This window comes from Ambystoma mexicanum, chromosome 7p, assembly GCF_040938575.1.
Source record: "Ambystoma mexicanum isolate Mex_15411 chromosome 7p, UKY_AmexF1_1, whole genome shotgun sequence".
Classification (NCBI taxonomy): domain Eukaryota; kingdom Metazoa; phylum Chordata; class Amphibia; order Caudata; family Ambystomatidae; genus Ambystoma; species Ambystoma mexicanum.
The window spans coordinates 977,905,009-977,930,606 of record NC_090939.1 but is presented as its reverse complement, the minus strand read 5'-3'; positions in this window follow the sequence as shown (position 1 = coordinate 977,930,606).

Here is a 25,598-nt window from a genome sequence, read left to right as displayed (position 1 = left end):
GTTATAGGAAGGGTCTCAGGTTTGGTATTAGAAGCATTGAGATATCACATCTCATGCTATAGGAAGGGTCTCAGGATTGGAATGGGAAGGACTTGGATATCACATCTCATGCTATAGGGAGGGTCTCAAGTTTGATATTAGAAGCATTGAGATATCACATTTCATATCGGAAGGGTCTCAAGATTGGAATGGGAAGGAGTTGGATATCACATCTCATGATAAAGGAAGGGTCTAAGGTTTGGAAGGGGAAGGATTTGGATATCACATCTCATGTTATAGGACGGGTCTCAGGTTTGGTATTAGAAGCATTGAGATATCAAGTCTCATGGTATAGGAAGGGTCTCAGAATTGGAATGGGAAGGAGTTGGATATCACATCTCAAGCTATAGGAAGGGTCTCAGGATTAGAATGGGAAGGAGTTTGATATCACATCTCATGCCATAGTATGGGTCTCAGGTTTGGTAGAAGCATTGGGATATCACATCTCATGCTATCAGAAGGGTATCGGGATTGGATTTGGAAGGAGTTGGATATCCCATCTCATGCTATAGGAAGGGTCTCAGGTTGGAATGGGAAGGAGTTGGATATCACATCTCATGTTATAGGAAGGGTCTCAGGATTGGAATGGGAAGGACTTGGATATCACATCTCATGCTATAGGAAGGCTCTCAGGTTTGCAAGGGGAAAGAGTTGGATATCACATTTCATGTTAGAGGTAGGATCTCAGGTTTGGTATTAGAAGTATTGAGATATCACATCTCATGCTATCAGAAGGATCTCAGGTTTGGTATAGAAGCATTGAGATATCATATCTTATGCTATCAGAAGAGTCTCAGGATTGGAATGGGAAGGAGTTGGATATCACATCTCATGCTAAAGGGAGGGTCTCAGGTTTGGAAGATAAGGATTTGGATATCACATCTCATGTTATAGGAAGGATCTCAGGTTTGGTATTAGAAGTATTGAGATATCACATCATGCTATCGGAAGAATCTCAGGTTTGGTATAGAAGCATTGAGATATCATATCTTATGCTATCAGAAGGGTCTCAGGATTGGAATGGGAAGGAGTTGGATATCACATCTCATGCTAAAGGGAGGGTCTCAGGTTTGGAAGGCGAAGGATTTGGATATCACATCTCATGTTATCGGAAGGATCTCAGGTTTGGTATTAGAAGTATTGAGATATCAGATCTCATGCTAAAGGAAGGGTCTCAGGTTTGGAACGGGAAGGAGTTGGATATCACATCTCATGTTATAGGAAGGGTCTCAGGTTTGGTATAAACATTGAGATATCACATCTCTGCTATCGGAAGTGTCTCAGGATTGGAATGGGAAGGAGTTGGATATCACATCTCATGTTATCGGAAGGATCTCAGGTTTGGTATTAGAAGTATTGAGATATCACATCTCATGCTAAAGGAAGGGTCTCAGGTTTGGAACGGGAAGGAGTTGGATATCACATCTCATGTTATAGGAAGGGTCTCAGGTTTGGTATAAACATTGAGATATCACATCTCATGCTATAGGAACGGTCTCAGGATTGGAATGGAAGGAGTTGAATATCACATCTCATGTTATAGGAAGGATCTCAGGTTTGGTATTAGAAGCATTGAGACATCACATCTCATGCTATAGGAAGGGTCTCAGGATTGGAATGGGAAGGAGTTGGATATCAAATCTCATGCTATAGGAAGGGTCTCAGGTTTGGAACGGGAAGGAGTTGAATATGACATCTCATGCCGTAGGAAGGGTCTCAGGTTTGGTATAAACATTGAGATATCACATCTCTGCTATCAAAAGGGTCTCAGGATTGGAATGGGAAGGAGTTGGATATCCCATCTCATGTTATAGGAAGAGTCTCAGGTTTGGTATTAGAAGCATTGAGTTATCACATCTCATGCTATAGGAAGGGTCTCAGGATTGGAATGGGAAGGAGTTGGATATCCCATCTCATGTTAGAGGACGGGTCTCAGGTTTTTTATTAGAATCATTGAGATATCATATTGCATGCTGTAGGAAGGGTCTAAGGATTGGAATGGGAAGGACTTGGATATCACATCTCATGCTATAGATAGGCTCTCAGGTTTGGAAAGTGAAGGAGTTGGATATCACATTTCATGTTAGAGGAAGGATCTCAGGTTTGGTATTAGAGGCATTGAGATATCACATCTCAGGCTATAGGAAGGGTCTCAGGATTGGAATGGGAAGGAGTTGGATATCACATCTCATGCTATAGGAAGGGTCTCAGGTTTGGTATAAGCATTGAGATATCACATCTCATGCTATAGGAAGGGTCTCAGGATTGGAATGGAAGGAGTTGGATATCACATCTCATGTTATAGGAAGGATCTCAGGTTTGGTATTAGAAGCATTGAGACATCACATCTCATGCTATAGGAAGGGTCTCAGGATTGGAATGGGAAGGAGTTGGATATCACATCTCATGCTATAGGAAGGGTCTCAGGATTGGAATGGGAAGGAGTTGAATATGACATCTCATGCCGTAGGAAGGGTCTCAGCTTTGGTATAAACATTGAGATATCACATCTCTGCTATCAAAAGGGTCTCAGGATTGGAATGGGAAGGAGTTGGATATCCCATCTCATGTTATAGGAAGAGTCTCAGGTTTGGTTTTAGAAGCATTGAGATATCACATCTCATGCTATAGGAAGGGTCTCAGGATTGGAATGGGAAGGACTTGGGTATCACATCTCATGCTATAGGGAGGGTCTCAAGTTTGATATTTGAAGCATTGAGATATCACATCTCATGCTATAGGAAGGATCTCAGGATTGGAATGGGAAGGAGTTGGATATCACATCTCATGCTATAGGACGGGTCTCAGGTTTGGTATAAGCAGTGAGATATCACATCTCATGCTATAGGAAGTGTCTCAGGATTGGAATGCGAAGGAGTTGGATATCACATCTCATGTTATAGGAAGGATCTCAGGTTTGGTATAAGCATTGAGATATCACATCTCTGCTATCGGAAGGGTCTCAGGATTGGAATGGGAAGGAGTTGGATATTCCCATCTCATGTTATAGGAAGGGTCTCAGGTTTGGTATTAGAAGCATTGAGATATCACATCTCATGCTATAGGAAGGGTCTCAGGATTGGAATGGGAAGGACTTGGATATCACATCTCATGCTATAGGGAGGGTCTCAAGTTTGATATTAGAAGCATTGAGATATCACATTTCATGATATCGGAAGGGTCTCAAGATTGGAATGGGAAGGAGTTGGATATCACATCTCATGATAAAGGAAGGGTCTAAGGTTTGGAAGGGGAAGGATTTGGATATCACATCTCATGTTATAGGACGGGTCTCAGGTTTGGTATTAGAAGCATTGAGATATCAAATCTCATGGTATAGGAAGGGTCTCAGAATTGGAATGGGAAGGAGTTGGATATCACATCTCAAGCTATAGGAAGGGTCTCAGGATTAGAATGGGAAGGAGTTGGATATCCCATCTCATGCTATAGGAAGGGTCTCAGGTTTGGTAGAAGCATTGGGATATCACATCTCATGCTATCGGAAGGGTATCGGGATTGGATTTGGAAGGAGTTGGATATCCCATCTCATGCTATAGGAAGGGTCTCAGGTTGGAATGGGGAGGAGTTGGATATCACATCTCATGTTATAGGAAGGGTCTCAGGATTGGAATGGGAAGGACTTGGATATCACATCTCATGCTACAGGAAGGCTCTCAGGTTTGCAAGGGGAAAGAGTTGGATATCACATTTCATGTTAGAGGTAGGATCTCAGGTTTGGTATTAGAAGTATTGAGATATCACATCTCATGCTATCAGAAGGATCTCAGGTTTGGTATAGAAGCTTTGAGATATCATATCTTATGCTATCAGAAGAGTCTCAGGATCGGAATGGGAAGGAGTTGGATATCACATCTCATGCTAAAGGGAGGGTCTCAGGTTTGGAAGATAAGGATTTGGATATCACATCTCATGTTATAGGAAGGATCTCAGGTTTGGTATTAGAAGTATTGAGATATCACATCTCATGCTATCGGAAGGATCTCAGGTTTGGTATAGAAGCATTGAGATATCATATCTTATGCTATCAGAAGGGTCTCAGGATTGGAATGGGAAGGAGTTGGATATCACATCTCATGCTAAAGGGAGGGTCTCAGGTTTGGAAGGCGAAGGATTTGGATATCACATCTCATGTTATAGGATGGATCTCAGGTTTGGTATTAGAAGTATTGAGATATCACATCTCATGTTATCGGAAGGATCTCAGGTTTGGTATTAGAAGTATTGAGATATCACATCTCATGCTATAGGAAGGGTCTCAGGATTGGAATGGGAAGGAGTTGGATATCACATCTCATGCTAAAGGAAGGGTCTCAGGTTTGGTAGAAGCATTGAGATATAACATCTCATGCTATAGGAAGGGTCTCAGGATTGGTATGGGAAGGACTTAGATATCACATATCGTGCTATAGGGAGGGTCTCAGTTTTGATATTAGAAGCATTGAGATATCACATCTCATGCTATCGGAAGTGTCTCAGGATTGGAATGGGAAGGAGCTGGATATCACATCTCATGCTAAAGGAAGGGTCTCAGGTTTGGAACGTGAAGGAGTTGGATATCACATCTCATGCTATAGGAAGGGTCTCAGGTTTGGTATAAGCATTGAGATATCACATCTCATGCTATAGGAAGGGTCTCAGGATTGGAATGGAAGGAGTTGGATATCACATCTCATGTTATAGGAACGATCTCAGGTTTGGTATTAGAAGCATTGAGACATCACATCTCATGCTATAGGAAGGGTCTCAGGATTGGAATGGGAAGGAGTTGGATATCACATCTCATGCTATAGGAAGGGTCTCAGGATTGGAATGGGAAGGAGTTGAATATGACATCTCATGCCGTAGGAAGGGTCTCAGGTTTGGTATAAACATTGAGATATCACATCTCTGCTATCAAAAGGGTCTCAGATTTGGAATGGGAAGGAGTTGGATATCCCATCTCATGTTATAGGAAGAGTCTCAGGTTTGGTATTAGAAGCATTGAGATATCACATCTCATGCTATAGGAAGTGTCTCAGGATTGGAATGGGAAGGACTTGGATATCACATCTCATGCTATAGGTAGGGTCTCAAGTTTGATATTAGAAGCATTGAGAGATCACATCTCATGCTATAGGAAGGGTCTCAGGATTGGAATGGGAAAGAGTTGGATATCACATCTCATGCTATGGGAAGGGTCTCAGGTTTGGTATAAGCAGTGAGATATCACATCTCATGCTATAGGAAGGGTCTCAGGATTGGAATGGGAAGGAGTTGGATATCACATCTCATGCTATAGGACGGGTCTCAGGTTTGGTATAAGCAGTGAGATATCACATCTCATGCTATAGGAAGTGTCTCAGGATTGGAATGGGAAGGAGTTGGATATCACATCTCATGTTATAGGAAGGATCTCAGGTTTGGTATAAGCATTGAGATATCACATCTCTGCTATCGGAAGGGTCTCAGGATTGGAATGGGAAGGAGTGTGATATTCCCATCTCATGTTATAGGAAGGGTCTCAGGTTTGGTATTAGAAGCATTGAGATATCACATCTCATGCTATAGGAAGGGTCTCAGGATTGGAATGGGAAGGACTTGGATATCACATCTCATGCTATAGGGAGGGTCTCAAGTTTGATATTAGAAGCATTGAGATATCACATTTCATGATATCGGAAGGGTCTCAAGATTGGAATGGGAAGGAGTTGGATATCACATCTCATGATAAAGGAAGGGTCTAAGGTTTGGAAGGGGAAGGATTTGGATATCACATCTCATGTTATAGGACGGGTCTCAGGTTTGGTATTAGAAGCATTGAGATATCAAGTCTCATGGTATAGGAAGGGTCTCAGAATTGGAATGGGAAGGAGTTGGATATCACATCTCAAGCTATAGGAAGGGTCTCAGGATTAGAATGGGAAGGAGTTTGATATCACATCTCATGCCATCGTATGGGTCTCAGGTTTGGTAGAAGCATTGGGATATCACATCTCATGCTATCGGAAGGGTATCGGGATTGGATTTGGAAGGAGTTGGATATCCCATCTCATGCTATAGGAAGGGTCTCAGGTTGGAATGGGGAGGAGTTGGATATCACATCTCATGTTATAGGAAGGGTCTCAGGATTGGAATGGGAAGGACTTGGATATCACATCTCATGCTACAGGAAGGCTCTCAGGTTTGCAAGGGGAAAGAGTTGGATATCACATTTCATGTTAGAGGTAGGATCTCAGGTTTGGTATTAGAAGTATTGAGATATCACATCTCATGTTATCAGAAGGATCTCAGGTTTGGTATAGAAGCATTGAGATATCATATCTTATGCTATCAGAAGAGTCTCTGGATTGGAATGGGAAGGAGTTGGATATCACATCTCATGCTAAAGGGAGGGTCTCAGGTTTGGAAGATAAGGATTTGGATATCACATCTCATGTTATAGGAAGGATTTCAGGTTTGGTATTAGAAGTATTGAGATATCACATCTCATGCTATCGGAAGGATCTCAGGTTTGGTATAGAAGCATTGAGATATATCTTATGCTATCAGAAGGGTCTCAGGATTGGAATGGGAAGGAGTTGGATATCACATCTCATGCTAAAGGGAGGGTCTCAGGTTTGGAAGGCGAAGGATTTGGATATCACATCTCATGTTATAGGATGGATCTCAGGTTTGGTATTAGAAGTATTGAGATATCACATCTCATGTTATCGGAAGGATCTCAGGTTTGGTATTAGAAGTATTGAGATATCACATCTCATGCTATAGGAAGGGTCTCAGGATTGGAATGGGAAGGAGTTGGATATCACATCTCATGCTAAAGGAAGGGTCTCAGGTTTGGTAGAAGCATTGAGATATCACATCTCATGCTATAGGAAGGGTCTCAGGATTGGAATGGGAAGGACTTAGATATCACATATCATGCTATAGGGAGGGTCTCAGTTTTGATATTAGAAGCATTGAGATATCACATCTCTGCTATCGGAAGGTTCTCAGGATTGGAATGGGAAGGAGTTGGATATCCCTTCTCATGCTATAGGAAGTGTCTCAGGTTGGAATGGGAAGGAGTTGAATATCACATCTCATGTTATAGGAAGGGTCTCAGGATTGGAATGGGAAGGATTTGGATATCACATCTCTTGCTATAGGAAGGGTCTCAGGATTGGAATGGGAAGGATTTGGATATCACATCTCATGTCATAGGAAGTGTTAAGACGGATTTCTGAACTCTGTCCTGGTGGCGCAGAAGTTCAGAAGGCCAACCTAATTACTTGGAACAGGGTAACCTCTGGACAAGCCAGACCAATCAAGGTAGCGATCGCGGCGGTCAAGACTAGGTCTCAAGAGGGGTGAGGGTGACTGAAAGCCCGCAATGAGCACACAAAGCAAGAGCGCTTACAAACTACTCCAAACAGTTGTTATATCAAAAATAGATACACATTTATTTTAAGGCCTTTAAAATAATGACCGTAGCGAGAAAATCACAATATCACAATATTAAGCCAACACATACCATATCAACACAATATATATACAAATACACAGTCGCAAGCGTTTAAAGCACGAAATATGTAGTCCACCTGAAAGGAAAGGAAAACAGGCAGTGCGATAACGCTTTAGACTCAGTTCGCCTTCAGAGGCACCTAACTAGATGGAAGTCCGAGCCCTGCGAAGAGTGGAGCCTTGTGCTCAAAGTACCTGCCACGCCGGTGCCAACGGGCAAAAGGGGAAGCTCTTCGGAGGAAGTCAGGCAGTTCGGGTTAGTGCCCAGCAGAAGGAGAACAGGTTCCGCAACTCAAGCGCAGCCTCCACAGCGGGCAGAAGCAGAGCGCGAGTACGGCCAAAAGGGTGCTGTTTTTACACAGCAGGGAAAAGCAATGGGCTACTGCAGGAGGGCGACCAGATCCTAGCTAAACTACTCACCGGTCCCCGAAGCAAGCAGACCCAGGCTTCTCCACGTTAGTTTCAGCAGCTGGCAGGTTCAGAAGAGCAGGGAACGCCTCGTAGTCGTGTAGAGCAAAAAGACGTCCCAATCGACGAAACCAGCACAGTTTGTTGCCGCAGCAGGACAACGGAGCGGCCGTGTGTATTCGAGCCAAATGTACACTCCTCCCTTCAGACTTGGGAACGCCAAGTGTACGAAGCGTGGGAGAGTGACAAGGACTCGAAATACAACACAACCTGGCGGCGGTTACAGAGCAGGACTCCCTTGTAAGCTGGTCAGTCAACTGGATGGCCCAGAGACACTTCCGAAGGCTTACTTGGCAGGAGATGATGAAGTCGCCGGGAATAGCTGTTCCTGCTATTCCAAAGGTCGAAGCACCAGTACAGGCCTTCTGGTTCGATCCAAGGAGGAAAGGGTTTCAAGGACGACAGCAGTGCAAAGGAGGATTCCTTCAGCGGGTCACCAGCGATTCCTCGGTCCAGCCTCTTGGTTGCAGGATACTTGGCTCCTGTATTCCTTCGTTCGTGAGAACTCAGGAGATCGACATGGTAGTGGTGTTTCCAGCCCCCTCTTATCCACAGTTCCCTTCGCGCCAAAACGGAGGGGAGCCAATGGGAGATCCGCTCATCAACACACATACCATACGTGGACCAATCACGGACCACGGTGGTCCCAGGCATTCACACTACCCTAGACTCTCTGGCACCCAGGATGTGTATTGGGACCAGACATCCCAGCCCACACCCTGGAGGCACACAAACGACATGTAGAAGCCCGCGAAAGCAACCACGTTTCGCGGGAAAGTACATGCCCATATAAGGAAGGCCCCGGGTCGCTCGACCTGGGGAAGGTGAAGGGAGCAAGACGGTCAGTGGACAAGACAAAGGAGCCTCGTGGTCTGGCCATTTTGGGAGCCAGGCCACCATTTTGGGTTCAGTGCGAAAAACGTGCTCAGAACGCCAAAAGGAGCTCAAAATAAACAAAACGATCGCTGCCACCATTCGAGTCCCTGAATGACTTGCACCGATCAAATACCATCCTAAAAGAGTATCTAGGGCCTGTAGAAGGCTAGAGACCCAAGAGAGCTGTAACTTAGCTTACAGTGCCCTCTTGTGTCATGTTGCACTAAAGCCGCAACACGATAAAAGAAACTACGGGAAACAGCGTTCCCCGGTACTGACTGTCTTAAGGGCATGTCAGTTTCCCCGTAAGAAAGGAGCGAAAGCCCAGAGAAGTGCAGCAGAAGGCTGTACTTCTCTGGCAAAGTCAAGAACAAGGTTAAAAACAATAGCAAAAAGTTTAGGGGTTGCCACATGGAAGGAAAATTACCTACAATTACGAAATCTTTCCTAACACTCGCCCCTCCCAGACTATGGACAGGGGGAACTAATCCACCCCTGGATGAGTCTCTTGTTCAGGTCGGTTAAACATTCTGGACAACCCATCAGCATTGCTATGTTGGACACCTGGCCTATGCTCAATAGTGAAGTCGAAGCCTTTTAGACTTATGGACCACCTAAGCAACTTTGGATTCTCCCCCTTCATGTTCATTAGCCACTTTAACGGCTTATGGTCAGTCTGCACAGTGAAGTGGGTCCCATAGAGGTAGGGCCTCAGCTTCCTTAGGGCCCACACAACAGAGAAACATTCTTTCTCTACCGTGGAGCATCTGAGCTCTCTGTCCTTAAGCTGGCGACTAATAAAACCGATAGGGTGTTCCTTACCCTTCTCATCTACTTGTGATAGTACAGCTCCTATCCCAGTGTCAGAGGCATCCGTCTGCACGATAAAAGGTCTTTGATAATCAGGGGCCCTGAGCACAGGGGCCTGGCACAAGGAGTCTTTCAAGCCATTGAAGGCCTTCTCACACTCGTCGGTCCAAGTTACCTTCTTGGGTTTCTTCGGAGTTGTGAGGGCAGTCAGAGGAGCAGCTATGGTGCCATAGTCTGCCACAAAATTGCGGTAATACCCCGTGAGTCCTAAGAAGGCTCTCACTTGGGTTTGCGTAGTGGGGGTAGGCCAGTCTTGTACTGCTTGTACCTGACTGAGTAGAGGCTGTCTCCTCCCTCCACCTACTTCATGTCCAAGGTAAACCACTGAGCCTTGTCCATTTTGGTGAGGGGCCACTCGGACACCCTCAAAAGAGCTATCTGAAGGACTGCTTGGGAACAGGTCGGGGAGAGGTTCAGACTCCTCTCCCGCAACGTCTGAAGCCAGTAGCAGTGCTGCGATTTCGACGCTTGGGCCGAAAGCCTTCAGCCTATTCACGTGAAGCACTTTTGGAGCCTGTCCAGGCCTTCCAAGGTCCACTGAATAGTTAACCTCACCCAGGGGCTCCACCACTGGGTAAGGGCCTGACCATTTGTCCTGTAAAGCTCGAGGCCTTATGAGATTCATGATCAGGACTTGCTGACCAAGTGTAAAGTTGATGAGGGAAGCTTTCTGGTCGTACCAATGTTTCACCAGCGCTTGCCCTGCCTTCAATTTATCACTAGCCAAGCCCATCAGAAGTACCATCCGTTTTCTGAGCCCTAGCACATAATCAACTACGTTGGTGGTAACAGGGGGAGTGGGCATCTCCCATCCCTCTTTGACGATGGCTAAGGGTCCCCGTACGGGATGACCGAACAGAAGTTCGAAGGGGCTGAAGCCAACACCCTCCTGTGGTACCTCTCGGTAGGCAAACAGTAAGCATGAAACAAGAAGATCCCATTTTCTTCTCTGAGGCTCCTCCAGAGCCCCAATCACGCTCTTTAACGTCCTGTTGAAACGCCCGGGTGGTATGCAGAAGAGAACCCGTAGGTGACCCCACATTCTTTCCACATAGCCTGCCTATACTTCGACATAAAGTTGCTGCCATGATCCGACACAACTTCTTTAGGGAAGCCAACCCTAGTAAATATGCCGAGTAAAGCTTCTGCAACTGACTTGGCAGTTACAGTTTTCCATGGGATGGCCTCAGGATACCTGGTTGCATGGTCGACCAGCGCCAGGATAAACCTATTGCCCGAGGATGTTTGCGGGTCAAGGGGACCAACCATGTCGATCCCTACCCTTTCAAATGGTACCCCCACAACTGGGAGCGGTACCAACGGAGCTTGGATTGTCGCGCCAACCTTACCAGACAACTGGCAGGCGGCACAACTCCTGCAGTGACTTTCTACTTGCTCCCCCATCTTGGGCCAGTAGAAGTGCATGGATAACCTTTGCTTGGTCCTCCTCATACCAAGGTGACCAGCAAGGGGAACGACATGCGCCAACTGCAGGAGGAAGGGCCTAACAGCAAGGGGAACCACCAACCTCCTATGGTCTCCTCCTGTAGACTCTGTGGGCTCACTATACAGGAGTCCACCTTCCTGGTAAATCCTATGCATCCCAGGAGGTTCACCCTCAAGCTGGGAGCAGGCCTGTCTCCTTAGGCCTTCCAGAGATGGGCACTCACGTTGGCCTTTACTGAATTCGTCCCTATCAGGACCTCCTTCAACTAACAAGTCTTTTAGTTCAGGATGATCGTTGGGGTCGAATACTTCAGGCATCGCCACCTCCTCGTCAGGCCCGGGCGATTGACCAACTTCCTCCACCGCAGTGGTAGGCGAGCTCGGGGGAATATTCTCTTTCCCTCGTTTTGACTTGTAGACTCCTTTCGCCTTGGGTTTCCCCTTTGGCTGGGGCGGCGTATTGGGCTTGGCCAATGCTGCCCGTGCTTGAGACCGTGTGTAGGGTCTTTCGGCAGTGTCTCCTATGAGCCCTAAAGCTCTGAGATCATTACCCAACAAGACCTTTCCCGGGACGTTTCTCTGAATGCTCACTGGAATCCTGACTGCTGTACCATTTAAAGTAAGATTTACAGGGATCACGGGAAACATACGGAGGGGGCCGTCAGCCAACTTAGTGGGCATCAGAGTAGCTCTGGCAACTTCCTCTGAGTCTACCAAGGTAGAATCCACTACAGTTCGACTGCACCCACTATCCCTAAGAGCTGGAGTATCCACTCCATTGATCAGCACACTGTCTTTAAAGTAGTGCTTGGTATTATCCGGAATCCTAGCATAAGCCTCTGCGACTTTAGGCTCCCAGGAACCCAGGGACACTAAAACTACCTCAGCCTCTATTCCGCTGGGAAATGAGTCTGAGGAGAAGGATGCTCCTGTAATCTCTTCTTCCTCGTAGGAGGAGAAGGCCAGATTAGCGGAGTGGACCCCCAAAGGTCTAACCTTACACCGGGGATCCCCCTTCACATGGTCAGTTGCTCCACAAGAAAAACAAGCCCCAGTGGGTCTGTTTACGTAGGGAGGCTTATTGTAACCAGTGTGCTGATCAATAGAGTGGATACTCCAGCTCTTAGGGATAGTGGGTGCAGTCGAACTGTAGTGGATTCTACCTTGGTAGACTCAGAGGAAGTTGCCAGAGCTACTCTGATGCCCACTAAGTTGGCTGACGGCCCCCTCCGTATGTTTCCCGTGATCCCTGTAAATCTTACTTTAAATGGTACAGCAGTCAGGATTCCAGTGAGCATTCAGAGAAACGTCCCGGGAAAGGTCTTGTTGGGTAATGATCTCAGAGCTTTAGGGCTCGTAGGAGACACTGCCGAAAGACCCTACACACGGTCTCAAGCACGGGCAGCATTGGCCAAGCCCAATACGCCGCCCCAGCCAAAGGGGAAACCCAAGGCGAAAGGAGTCTACAAGTCAAAACGAGGGAAAGAGAATATTCCCCCGAGCTCGCCTACCACTGCGGTGGAGGAAGTTGGTCAATCGCCCGGGCCTGACGAGGAGGTGGCGATGCCTGAAGTATTCGACCCCAACGATCATCCTGAACTAAAAGACTTGTTAGTTGAAGGAGGTCCTGATAGGGACGAATTCAGTAAAGGCCAACGTGAGTGCCCATCTCTGGAAGGCCTAAGGAGACAGGCCTGCTCCCAGCTTGAGGGTGGACCTCCTGGGATGCATAGGATTTACCAGGAAGGTGGACTCCTGTATAGTGAGCCCACAGAGTCTACAGGAGGAGACCATAGGAGGTTGGTGGTTCCCCTTGCTGTTAGGCCCTTCCTCCTGCAGTTGGCGCATGTCGTTCCCCTTGCTGGTCACCTTGGTATGAGGAGGACCAAGCAAATGTTATCCATGCACTTCTACTGGCCCAAGATGGGGGAGCAAGTAGAAAGTCACTGCAGGAGTTGTGCCGCCTGCCAGTTGTCTGGTAAGGATGGCGCGACAATCCAAGCTCCGTTGGTACCGCTCCCAGTTGTGGGGGTACCATTTGAAAGGGTAGGGATCGACATGGTTGGTCCCCTTGACCCGCAAACATCCTCGGGCAATAGGTTTATCCTGGCGCTGGTCGACCATGCAACCAGGTATCCTGAGGCCATCCCATGGAAAACTGTAACTGCCAAGTCAGTTGCAGAAGCTTTACTCGGCATATTTACTAGGGTTGGCTTCCCTAAAGAAGTTGTGTCGGATCATGGCAGCAACTTTATGTCGAAGTATAGGCAGGCTATGTGGAAAGAATGTGGGGTCACCTACGGGTTCTCTTCTGCATACCACCCCCAGACCAATGGTCTGGGGGGGCGTTTCAACAGGACGTTAAAGAGCGTGATTGGGGCTCTGGAGGAGCCTCAGAGAAGAAAATGGGATCTTCTTGTTTCATGCTTACTGTTTGCCTACCGAGAGGTACCACAGGAGGGTGTTGGCTTCAGCCCCTTCGAACTTCTGTTCGGTCATCCCGTACGGGGACCCTTAGCCATCGTCAAAGAGGGATGGGAGATGCCCACTCCCCCTGTTACTACCAACGTAGTTGATTATGTGCTAGGGCTCAGAAAACGGATGGTACTTCTGATGGGCTTGGCTAGTGATAAATTGAAGGCAGGGCAAGCGCTGGTGAAACATTGGTACGACCAGAAAGCTTCCCTCATCAACTTTACACTTGGTCAGCAAGTCCTGATCATGAATCTCATAAGGCCTCGAGCTTTACAGGACAAATGGTCAGGCCCTTACCCAGTGGTGGAGCCCCTGGGTGAGGTTAACTATTCAGTGGACCTTGGAAGGCCTGGACAGGCTCCAAAAGTGCTTCACGTGAATAGGCTGAAGGCTTTCGGCCCAAGCGTCGAAATCGCAGCACTGCTACTGGCTTCAGACGTTGCGGGAGAGGAGTCTGAACCTCTCCCCGACCTGTTCCCAAGCAGTCCTTCAGATAGCTCTTTTGAGGGTGTCCGAGTGGCCCCTCACCAAAATGGACAAGGCTCAGTGGTTTACCTTGGACATGAAGTAGGTGGAGTGAGGAGACAGCCTCTACTCAGTCAGGTACAAGCAGTACAAGACTGGCCTACCCCCACTACGCAAACCCAAGTGAGAGCCTTCTTAGGACTCACGGGGTATTACCGCAATTTTGTGGCAGACTATGGCACCATAGCTGCTCCTCTGACTGCCCTCACAACTCCGAAGAAACCCAAGAAGGTAACTTGGACCGACGAGTGTGAGAAGGCCTTCAATGGCTTGAAAGACTCCTTGTGCCAGGCCCCTGTGCTCAGGGCCCCTGATTATCAAAGACCTTTTATCGTGCAGACGGATGCCTCTGACACTGGGATAGGAGCTTGTTAAGACGGATTTCTGAACTCTGTCCTGGTGGCGCAGAAGTTCAGAAGGCCAACCTAATTACTTGGAACAGGGTAACCTCTGGACAAGCCAGACCAATCAAGGTAGCGATCGCGGCGGTCAAGACTAGGTCTCAAGAGGGGTGAGGGTGACTGAAAGCCCGCAGTGAGCACACAAAGCAAGAGCGCTTACAAACTACTCCAAACAGTTGTTATATCAAAAATAGATACACATTTATTTTAAGGCCTTTAAAACAATGACCGTAGCAAGAAAATCACAATATCACAATATTAAACCAACACATACCATATCAACACAATATATATACAAATACACAGTCGCAAGCGTTTAAAGCACGAAATATGTAGTCCACCTGAAAGGAAAGGAAAACAGGCAGTGCGATAACGCTTTTGACTCAGTTCGCCTTTAGAGGCACCTAACTAGATGGAAGTCCGAGCCCTGCGAAGAGTGGAGCCTTGTGCTCAAAGTACCTGCCACGCCGGTGCCAACGGGCAAAAGGGGAAGCTCTTCGGAGGAAGTCAGGCAGTTCGGGTTAGTGCACAGCAGAAGGAGAACAGGTTCCGTAACTCAAGCGCAGCCTCCACAGCGGGCAGAAGCAGAGCGCGAGTATGGCCAAAAGGGTGCTGTTTTTACACAGCAGGGAAAAGCAATGGGATACTGCAGGAGGGCGACCAGATCCTAGCTAAGCTACTCACCGGTCCCCGAAGCAAGCAGACCCAGGCTTCTCCACGTTTGTTTCAGCAGCTGGCAGGTTCAGAAGAGCAGGGAACGCCTCGTAGTCGTGTAGAGCAAAAAGACGTCCCAATCGACGAAACCGGCACAGTTTTGTTGCCGCAGCAGGACAACGGAGCGGCCGTGTGTATTCAAGCCAAATGTACACTCCTCCCTTCAGACTTGGGAACGCCAAGTGTACGAAGCGTGGGAGAGTGACAAGGACTCGAAATACAACACAACCTGGCGGCAGTTACAGAGCAGGACTCCCTTGTAAGCTGGTCAGTCAACTGGATGGCCCAGAGACACTTCCGAAGGCTTACTTGGCAGGAGATGATGAAGTCGCCGGGAATAGCTGTTCCTGCTATTCCAAAGGTCGAAGCACCAGTACAGGCCTTCTGGTTCGATCCAAGGAGGAAAGGGTTTCACAGGACGACAGCAGTGCAAAGGAGGATTCCTTCAGCGGGTCACCAGCGATTCCTCGGTCCAGCCTCTGGGTTGCAGGATACTTGGCTCCTGTATTCCTTCGTTCGTGAGAACTCAGGAGATCGACATGGCAGTGGTGTTTCCAGCTCCCTCTTATCCACGGTTCCCTTCGCGCCAAAACGGAGGGGAGCCAATGGGAGATCCGCTCATCAACACACATACCATACGTGGACCAATCACGGACCACGGTGGTCCCAGGCATTCACACCACCCCAGACTCTCTGGCACCCAGGATGTGTATTGGGACCAGACATCCCAGCCCACACCCTGGAGGCACACAAACGACATGTAGAAGCCCGCGAAAGCAACCACGTTTCGCGGGAAAGTACATGCCCAAATAAGGAAGGCCCCGGGTCGCCCGACCTGGGGAAGGTGAAGGGAGCAAGACGGTCAGTGGACAAGACAAAGGAGCCTCGTGGTCTGGCCATTTTGGGAGCCAGGCCACCATTTTGGGTTCAGTGCGAAAAACGTGCTCAGAACGCCAAAAGGAGCTCAAAATAAACAAAACGATCGCTGCCACCATTCGAGTCCCTGAATGACTTGCACCGATCAAATACCATCCTAAAAGAGTATCTAGGGCCTGTAGAAGGCTAGAGACCCAAGAGAGCTGTAACTTAGCTTACAGTGCCCTCTTGTGTCGTGTTGCACTAAAGCTGCGACACGATAAAAGAAACTACGGGAAACCACGTTCCCCGGTACTGACTGTCTTAAGGGCATGTCAGTTTCCCCGTAAGAAAGGAGCGAAAGCCCAGAGAAGTGCGGCAGAAGGCTGTACTTCTCTGGCAAAGTCAACAACAAGGTTAAAAACAATAGCAAAAAGTTTAGGGGTTGCCACATGGAAGGAAAATTCCCTACAATTACGAAATCTTTCCTAACAGAGCTGTACTATCACAAGTAGATGAGAAAGGTAAGGAACACCCTATCGGTTTTATTAGTCGCCAGCTTAAGGACAGAGAGCTCAGATGGTCCACGGTAGAGAAAGAATGTTTCTCTGTTGTGTGGGCCCTAAGGAAGCTGAGGCCCTACCTCTATGGGACCCACTTCACTGTGCAGACTGACCATAAGCCGTTAAAGTGGCTAATGAACATGAAGGGGGAGAATCCAAAGTTGCTTAGGTGGTCCATAAGTCTACAAGGCTTCGACTTCACTATTGAGCATAGGCCAGGTGTCCAACATAGCAATGCTGATGGGTTGTCCAGAATGTTTAACCGACCTGAACAAGAGACTCATCCAGGGGTGGATTAGTTCCCCCTGTCCATAGTCTGGGAGGGGCGAGTGTTAGGAAAGATTTCGTAATTGTAGGTAATTTTCCTTCCATGTGGCAACCCCTAAACTTTTTGCTATTGTTTTTAACCTTGTTCTTGACTTTGCCAGAGAAGTACAGCCTTCTGCTGCACTTCTCTGGGCTTTCGCTCCTTTCTTACGGGGAAACTGACATGCCCTTAAGACAGTCAGTACCGGGGAACGCTGTTTCCCGTAGTTTCTTTTATCGTGTTGCGGCTTTAGTGCAACATGACACAAGAGGGCACTGTAAGCTAAGTTACAGCTCTCTTGGGTCTCTAGCCTTCTACAGGCCCTAGATACTCTTTTAGGATGGTATTTGATCGGTGCAAGTCATTCAGGGACTCGAATGGTGGCAGCGATCGTTTTGTTTATTTTGAGCTCCTTTTGGCGTTCTGAGCACGTTTTTCGCACTGAACCCAAAATGGTGGCCTGGCTCCCAAAATGGCCAGACCACGAGGCTCCTTTGTCTTGTCCACTGACCGTCTTGCTCCCTTCACCTTCCCCAGGTCGAGCGACCCGGGGCCTTCCTTATTTGGGCATGTACTTTCCCGCGAAACGTGGTTGCTTTCGCGGGCTTCTACATGTCGTTTGTGTGCCTCCAGGGTGTGGGCTGGGATGTCTGGTCCCAATACACATCCTGGGTGCCAAAGAGTCTAGGGTAGTGTGAATGCCTGGGACCACCGTGGTCCGTGATTGGTCCACGTATGGTATGTGTGTTGATGAGCGGATCTCCCATTGGCTCCCCTCCGTTTTGGCGCGAAGGGAACTGTGGATAAGAGGGGGCTGGAAACACCACTACCATGTCGATCTCCTGAGTTCTCACGAACGAAGGAATACAGGAGCCAAGTATCCTGCAACCAAGAGGCTGGACCGAGGAATCGCTGGTGACCCGCTGAAGGAATCCTCCTTTGCACTGCTGTCGTCCTTGAAACCCTTTCCTCCTTGGATCGAACCAGAAGGCCTGTACTGGTGCTTCGACCTTTGGAATAGCAGGAACAGCTATTCCCGGCGACTTCATCATCTCCTGCCAAGTAAGCCTTCGGAAGTGTCTCTGGGCCATCCAGTTGACTGACCAGCTTACAAGGGAGTCCTGCTCTGTAACCGCCGCCAGGTTGTGTTGTATTTCGAGTCCTTGTCACTCTCCCACGCTTCGTACACTTGGCGTTCCCAAGTCTGAAGGGAGGAGTGTACATTTGGCTCGAATACACACGGCCGCTCCGTTGTCCTGCTGCGGCAACAAACTGTGCTGGTTTCGTCGATTGGGACGTCTTTTTGCTCTACACGACTACGAGGCGTTCCCTGCTCTTCTGAACCTGCCAGCTGCTGAAACTAACGTGGAGAAGCCTGGGTCTGCTTGCTTCGGGGACCGGTGAGTAGTTTAGCTAGGATCTGGTCGCCCTCCTGCAGTATCCCATTGCTTTTCCCTGCTGTGTAAAAACAGCACCCTTTTGGCTGTACTCGCGCTCTGCTTCTGCCCGCTGTGGAGGCTGCGCTTGAGTTGCGGAACCTGTTCTCCTTCTGCTGGGCACTAACCCGAACTGCCTGACTTCCTCCGAAGAGCTTCCCCTTTTGCCCGTTGGCACCGGCGTGGCAGGTACTTTGAGCACAAGGCTCCACTCTTCGCAGGGCTCGGACTTCCATCTAGTTAGGTGCCTCTGAAGGCGAACTGAGTCTAAAGCGTTATCGCACTGCCTGTTTTCCTTTCCTTTCAGGTGGACTACATATTTCGTGCTTTAAACGCTTGCGACTGTGTATTTGTATATATATTGTGTTGATATGGTATGTGTTGGCTTAATATTGTGATATTGTGATTTTCTCGCTACGGTCATTATTTTAAAGGCCTTAAAATAAATGTGTATCTATTTTTGATATAACAACTGTTTGGAGTAGTTTGTAAGCGCTCTTGCTTTGTGTGCTCATTGCGGGCTTTCAGTCACCCTCACCCCTCTTGAGACCTAGTCTTGACCGCCGCGATCGCTACCTTGATTGGTCTGGTTTGTCCAGAGGTTACCCTGTTCCAAGTAATTAGGTTGGCCTTCTGAACTTCTGCGCCACCAGGACAGAGTTCAGAAATCCGTCTTAACACTTCCTATGACATGAGATGTGATATCCAAATCCTTCCCATTCCAATCCTGAGACCCTTCCTATAGCAAGAGATGTGATATCCAAATCCTTCCCATTCCAATCCTGAGACCCTTCCTATAACATGAGATGTGATATTCAACTCCTTCCCATTCCAACCTGAGACACTTCCTATAGCATGAGAAGGGATATCCAACTCCTTCCCATTCCAATCCTGAGAACCTTCCGATAGCAGAGATGTGATATCTCAATGCTTCTAATATCAAAACTGAGACCCTCCCTATAGCATGATATGTGATATCTAAGTCCTTCCCATTCCAATCCTGAGACCCTTCCTATAGCATGAGATGTGATATCTCAATGCTTCTACCAAACCTGAGACCCTTCCTTTAGCATGAGATGTGATATCCAACTCCTTCCATTTCCAATCCTGAGACCCTTCCTATAGCATGAGATGTGATATCTCAATACTTCTAATACCAAACCTGAGATCCTTCCGATAACATGAGATGTGATATCTCAATACTTCTAATACCAAACCTGAGATCCATCCTATAACATGAGATGTGATATCCAAATCCTTCGCCTTCCAAACCTGAGACCCTCCCTTTAGCATGAGATGTGATATCCAACTCCTTCCCATTCCAATCCTGAGACCCTTCTGATAGCATAAGATATATCTCAATGCTTCTATACCAAACCTGAGATCCTTCCGATAGCATGAGATGTGATATCTCAATACTTCTAATACCAAACCTGAAATCCTTCCTATAACATGAGATGTGATATCCAAATCCTTATCTTCCAAACCTGAGACCCTCCCTTTAGCATGAGATGTGATATCCAACTCCTTCCCATTCCAATCCTGAGACTCTTCTGATAGCATAAGATATGATATCTCAATGCTTCTATACCAAACCTGAGATCCTTCTGATAACATGAGATGTGATATCTCAATACTTCTAATACCAAACCTGAGATCCTACCTCTAACATGAAATGTGATATCCAACTCTTTCCCCTTGCAAACCTGAGAGCCTTCCTGTAGCATGAGATGTGATATCCAAGTCCTTCCCATTCCAATCCTGAGACCCTTCCTATAACATGAGATGTGATATCCAACTCCTCCCCATTCCAACCTGAGACCCTTCCTATAGCATGAGATGGGATATCCAACTCCTTCCAAATCCAATCCCGATACCCTTCCGATAGCATGAGATGTGATATCCCAATGCTTCTACCAAACCTGAGACCCATACTATGGCATGAGATGTGATATCAAACTCCTTCCCATTCTAATCCTGAGACCCTTCCTATAGCTTGAGATGTGATATCCAACTCCTTCCCATTCCAATTCTGAGACCCTTCCTATACCATGAGACTTGATAACTCAATGCTTCTAATAGCAAACCTGAGACCCATCCTATAACATGAGATGTGATATCCAAATCCTTCCCCTTCCAAACCTTAGACAATTCCTTTATCATGAGATGTGATATCCAACTCCTTCCCATTCCAATCTTGAGACCCTTCCGATATCATGAAATGTGATATCTCAATGCTTCTAATATCAAACTTGAGACCCTCCCTATAGCATGAGATGTGATATCCAAGTCCTTCCCATTCCAATCCTGAGACCCTTCCTATAGCATGAGATGTGATATCTCAATGCTTCTAATACCAAACCTGAGACCCTTCCTATAACATGAAATGGGAATATCCAACTCCTTCCCATTCCAATCCTGAGACCCTTCCGATAGCAGAGATGTGATATATCAATGCTTATACCAAACCTGAGATCCTTCCTATAACATGAGATGTGATATCCAACTCCTTCCCATTCCAATCCTGAGACACTTCCTATAGCATGAGATGTGATATCTCACTGCTTATACCAAACCTGAGACCCGTCCTATAGCATGAGATGTGATATCCAACTCCTTCCCATTCCAATCCTGAGACCCTTCCTATAGCATGAGATGTGATATCTCACTGCTTATACCAAACCTGAGACCCTTCCCATAGCATGAGATGTGATATCCAACTCTTTCCCATTCCAATCCTGAGACCCTTCCTATAGCATGAGATGTGATATCTCAATGCTTCTAATATCAAACTTGAGACCCTACCTATAGCATGAGATGTGATATCCAAGTCCTTCCCATTCCAATCCTGAGACACTTCCTATAGCATGAGATGTGATATCTCAATGCTTCTAATACCAAACCTGAGACTCTTCCTATAACATGAGATGGGATATCCAACTCCTTCCCATTCCAAATCTGAGACCCTTTTGATAGCAGAGATGTGATATCTCAATGTTTATACCAAACCTGAGACCCTTCCTACGGCATGAGATGTCATATTCAACTCCTTCCCATTCCAATCCTGAGACCCTTCCTATAGCATGAGATGTGATATCCAACTCCTTCCCATTCCAATCCTGAGACCCTTCCTATAGCATGAGATGTGATGTCTCAATGCTTCTAATACCAAACCTGAGATCGTTCCTATAACATGAGATGTGATATCCAACTCCTTCCATTCCAATCCTGAGACCCTTCCTATAGCATGAGATGTGATATCTCAATGCTTATACCAAACCTGAGACCCTTCCTATAGCATGAGATGTGATATCCAACTCCTTCACGTTCCAAACCTGAGACCCTTCCTTTAGCATGAGATGTGATATCCAGCTCCTTCCCATTCCAATCCTGAGACACTTCCGATAGCATGAGATGTGATATCTCAATGCTTCTAATATCAAAACTGAGACCCTCCCTATAGCACGATATGTGATATCTAAGTCCTTCCCATACCAATCCTGAGACCCTTCCTATAGCATGAGATGTGATATCTCAATGCTTCTACCAAACCTGAGACCCTTCCTTTAGCATGAGATGTGATATCCAACTCCTTCCCATTCCAATCCTGAGACCCTTCCTATAGCATGAGATGTGATATCTCAATACTTCTAATACCAAACCTGAGATCCTTCCGATAACATGAGATGTGATATCTCAATACTTCTAATACCAAACCTGAGATCCATCCTATAACATGAGATGTGATATCCAAATCCTTCGCCTTCCAAACCTGAGACCCTCCCTTTAGCATGAGATGTGATATCCAACTCCTTCCCATTCCAATCCTGAGACCCTTCTGATAGCATAAAATATGATATCTCAATGCTTCTAAACCAAACCTGAGATCCTTCCGATAGCATGAGATGTGATATCTCAATACTTCTAATACCAAACCTGAGATCCTTCCTATAACATGAGATGTGATATCCAAATCCTTATCTTCCAAACCTGAGACCCTCCCTTTAGCATGAGATGTGATATCCAACTCCTTCCCATTCCAATCCTGAGACTCTTCTGATAGCATAAGATATGATATCTCAAAGCTTCTATACCAAACCTGAGATCCTTCTGATAGCATGAGATGTGATATCTCAATACTTCTAATACCAAACCTGAGATCCTACCTCTAACATGAAATGTGATATCCAACTCTTTCCCCTTGCAAACCTGAGAGCCTTCCTGTAGCATGAGATGTGATATCCAAGTCCTTCCCATTCCAATCCTGAGACCCTTCCTATAACATGCATGAGATGTGATATCCAACTCCTCCCCATTCCAAACTGAGACCCTTCCTATAGCATGAGATGGGATATCCAACTCCTTCCAAATCCAATCCCGATACCCTTCCGATAGCATGAGATGTGATATCCCAATGCTTCTACCAAACCTGAGACCCATACTATGGCATGAGATGTGATATCAAACTCCTTCCCATTCTAATCCTGAGACCCTTCCTATAGCTTGAGATATGATATCCAACTCCTTCCCATTCCAATTCTGAGACCCTTCCTATACCGTGAGATTTGATATCTCAATGCTTCTAATACCAAACCTGAGACCCGTCCTATAACATGAGATGTGATATCCAAATCCTTCCCCTTCCAAACCTTAGACCCTTCCTTTATCATGAGATGTGATATCCAACTCCTTCCCATTCCAATCTTGAGACCCTTCCGATATCATGAAATGTGATATCTCAATGCTTCTAATATCAAACTTGAGACCCTCCCTATAGCATGAGATGTGATATCCAAGTCCTTCCCATTCCAATCCTGAGACCCTTCCTATAGCATGAGATGTGATATCTCAATGCTTCTAATACCAAACCTGAGACCCTTCCTATAACATGAGATGGGAATATCCAACTCCTTCCCATTCCAATCCTGAGACCCTTCCGATAGCAGAGATGTGATATCTCAATGCTTATACCAAACCTGAGATCCTTCTATAACATGAGATGTGATATCCAACTCCTTCCCATTCCAATCCTGAGACACTTCCTATAGCATGAGATGTGATATCTCACTGCTTATACCAAACCTGAGACCCGTCCTATAGCATGAGATGTGACATCCAACTCCTTCCCATTCCAATCCTGAGACCCTTCCTATAGCATGAGATGTGATATCTCACTGCTTATACCAAACCTGAGACCCTTCCCATAGCATGAGATGTGATATCCAACTCCTTCCCATTCCAATCATGAGACCCTTCCTATAGCATGAGATGTGATATCTCAATGCTTCTAATATCAAACTTGAGACCCTACCTATAGCATGAGATGTGATATCCAAGTCCTTCCCATTCCAATCCTGAGACACTTCCTATAGCATGAGATGTGATATCTCAATGCTTCTAATACCAAACCTGAGACTCTTCCTATAACATGAGATGGGATATCCAACTCCTTCCCATTCCAATCCTGAGACCCTTTTGATAGCAGAGATGTGATATCTCAATGTTTATACCAAACCTGAGACCCTTCCTACGGCATGAGATGTCATATTCAACTCCTTCCCATTCCAATCCTGAGACCCTTCCTATAGCATGAGATGTGATATCCAACTCCTTCCCATTCCAATCCTGAGACCCTTCCTATAGCATGAGATGTGATGTCTCAATGCTTCTAATACCAAACCTGAGATCGTTCCTATAACATGAGATGTGATATCCAACTCCTTCTATTCCAATCCTGAGACCCTTCCTATAGCATGAGATGTGATATCTCAATGCTTATACCAAACCTGAGACCCTTCCTATAGCATGAGATGTGATATCCAACTCCTTCACGTTCCAAACCTGAGACCCTTCCTTTAGCATGAGATGTGATATCCAGCTCCTTCCCATTCCAATCCTGAGACACTTCCGATAGCATGAGATGTGATATCTCAATGCTTCTAATATCAAAACTGAGACCCTCCCTATAGCATGATATGTGATATCTAAGTCCTTCCCATTCCAATCCTGAGACCCTTCCTATAGCATGAGATGTGATATCTCAATGCTTCTACCAAACCTGAGACCCTTCCTTTAGCATGAGATGTGATATCCAACTCCTTCCCATTCCAATCCTGAGACCCTTCCTATAGCATGAGATGTGATATCTCAATACTTCTAATACCAAACCTGAGATCCTTCCGATAACATGAGATGTGATATCTCAATACTTCTAATACCAAACCTGAGATCCATCCTATAACATGAGATGTGATATCCAAATCCTTCGCCTTCCAAACCTGAGACCCTCCCTTTAGCATGAGATGTGATATCCAACTCCTTCCCATTCCAATCCTGAGACCCTTCTGATAGCATAAGATATAATATCTCAATGCTTCTATACCAAACCTAAGATCCTTCCGATAGCATGAGATGTGATATCTCAATACTTCTAATACCAAACCTGAGATCCTTCCTATAACATGAGATGTGATATCCAAATCCTTATCTTCCAAACCTGAGACCCTCCCTTTAGCATGAGATGTGATATCCAACTCCTTCCCATTCCAATCCTGAGACTCTTCTGATAGCATAAAATATGATATCTCAATGCTTCTATACCAAACCTGAGATCCTTCTGATAGCATGAGATGTGATATCTCAATACTTCTAATACCAAACCTGAGATCCTACCTCTAACATGAAATGTGATATCCAACTCTTTCCCCTTGCAAACCTGAGAGCCTTCCTGTAGCATGAGATGTGATATCCAAGTCCTTCCCATTCCAATCCTGAGACCCTTCCTATAACATGAGATGTGATATCCAACTCCTCCCCATTCCAACCTGAGACCCTTCCTATAGCATGAGATGGGATATCCAACTCCTTCCAAATCCAATCCCGATACCCTTCCGATAGCATGAGATGTGATATCCCAATGCTTCTACCAAACCTGAGACCCATACTATGGCATGAGATGTGATATCAAACTCCTTCCCATTCTAATCCTGAGACCCTTCCTATAGCTTGAGATGTGATATCCAACTCCTTCCCATTCCAATTCTGAGACCCTTCCTATACCATGAGACTTGATATCTCAATGCTTCTAATACCAAACCTGAGACCCGTCCTATAACATGAG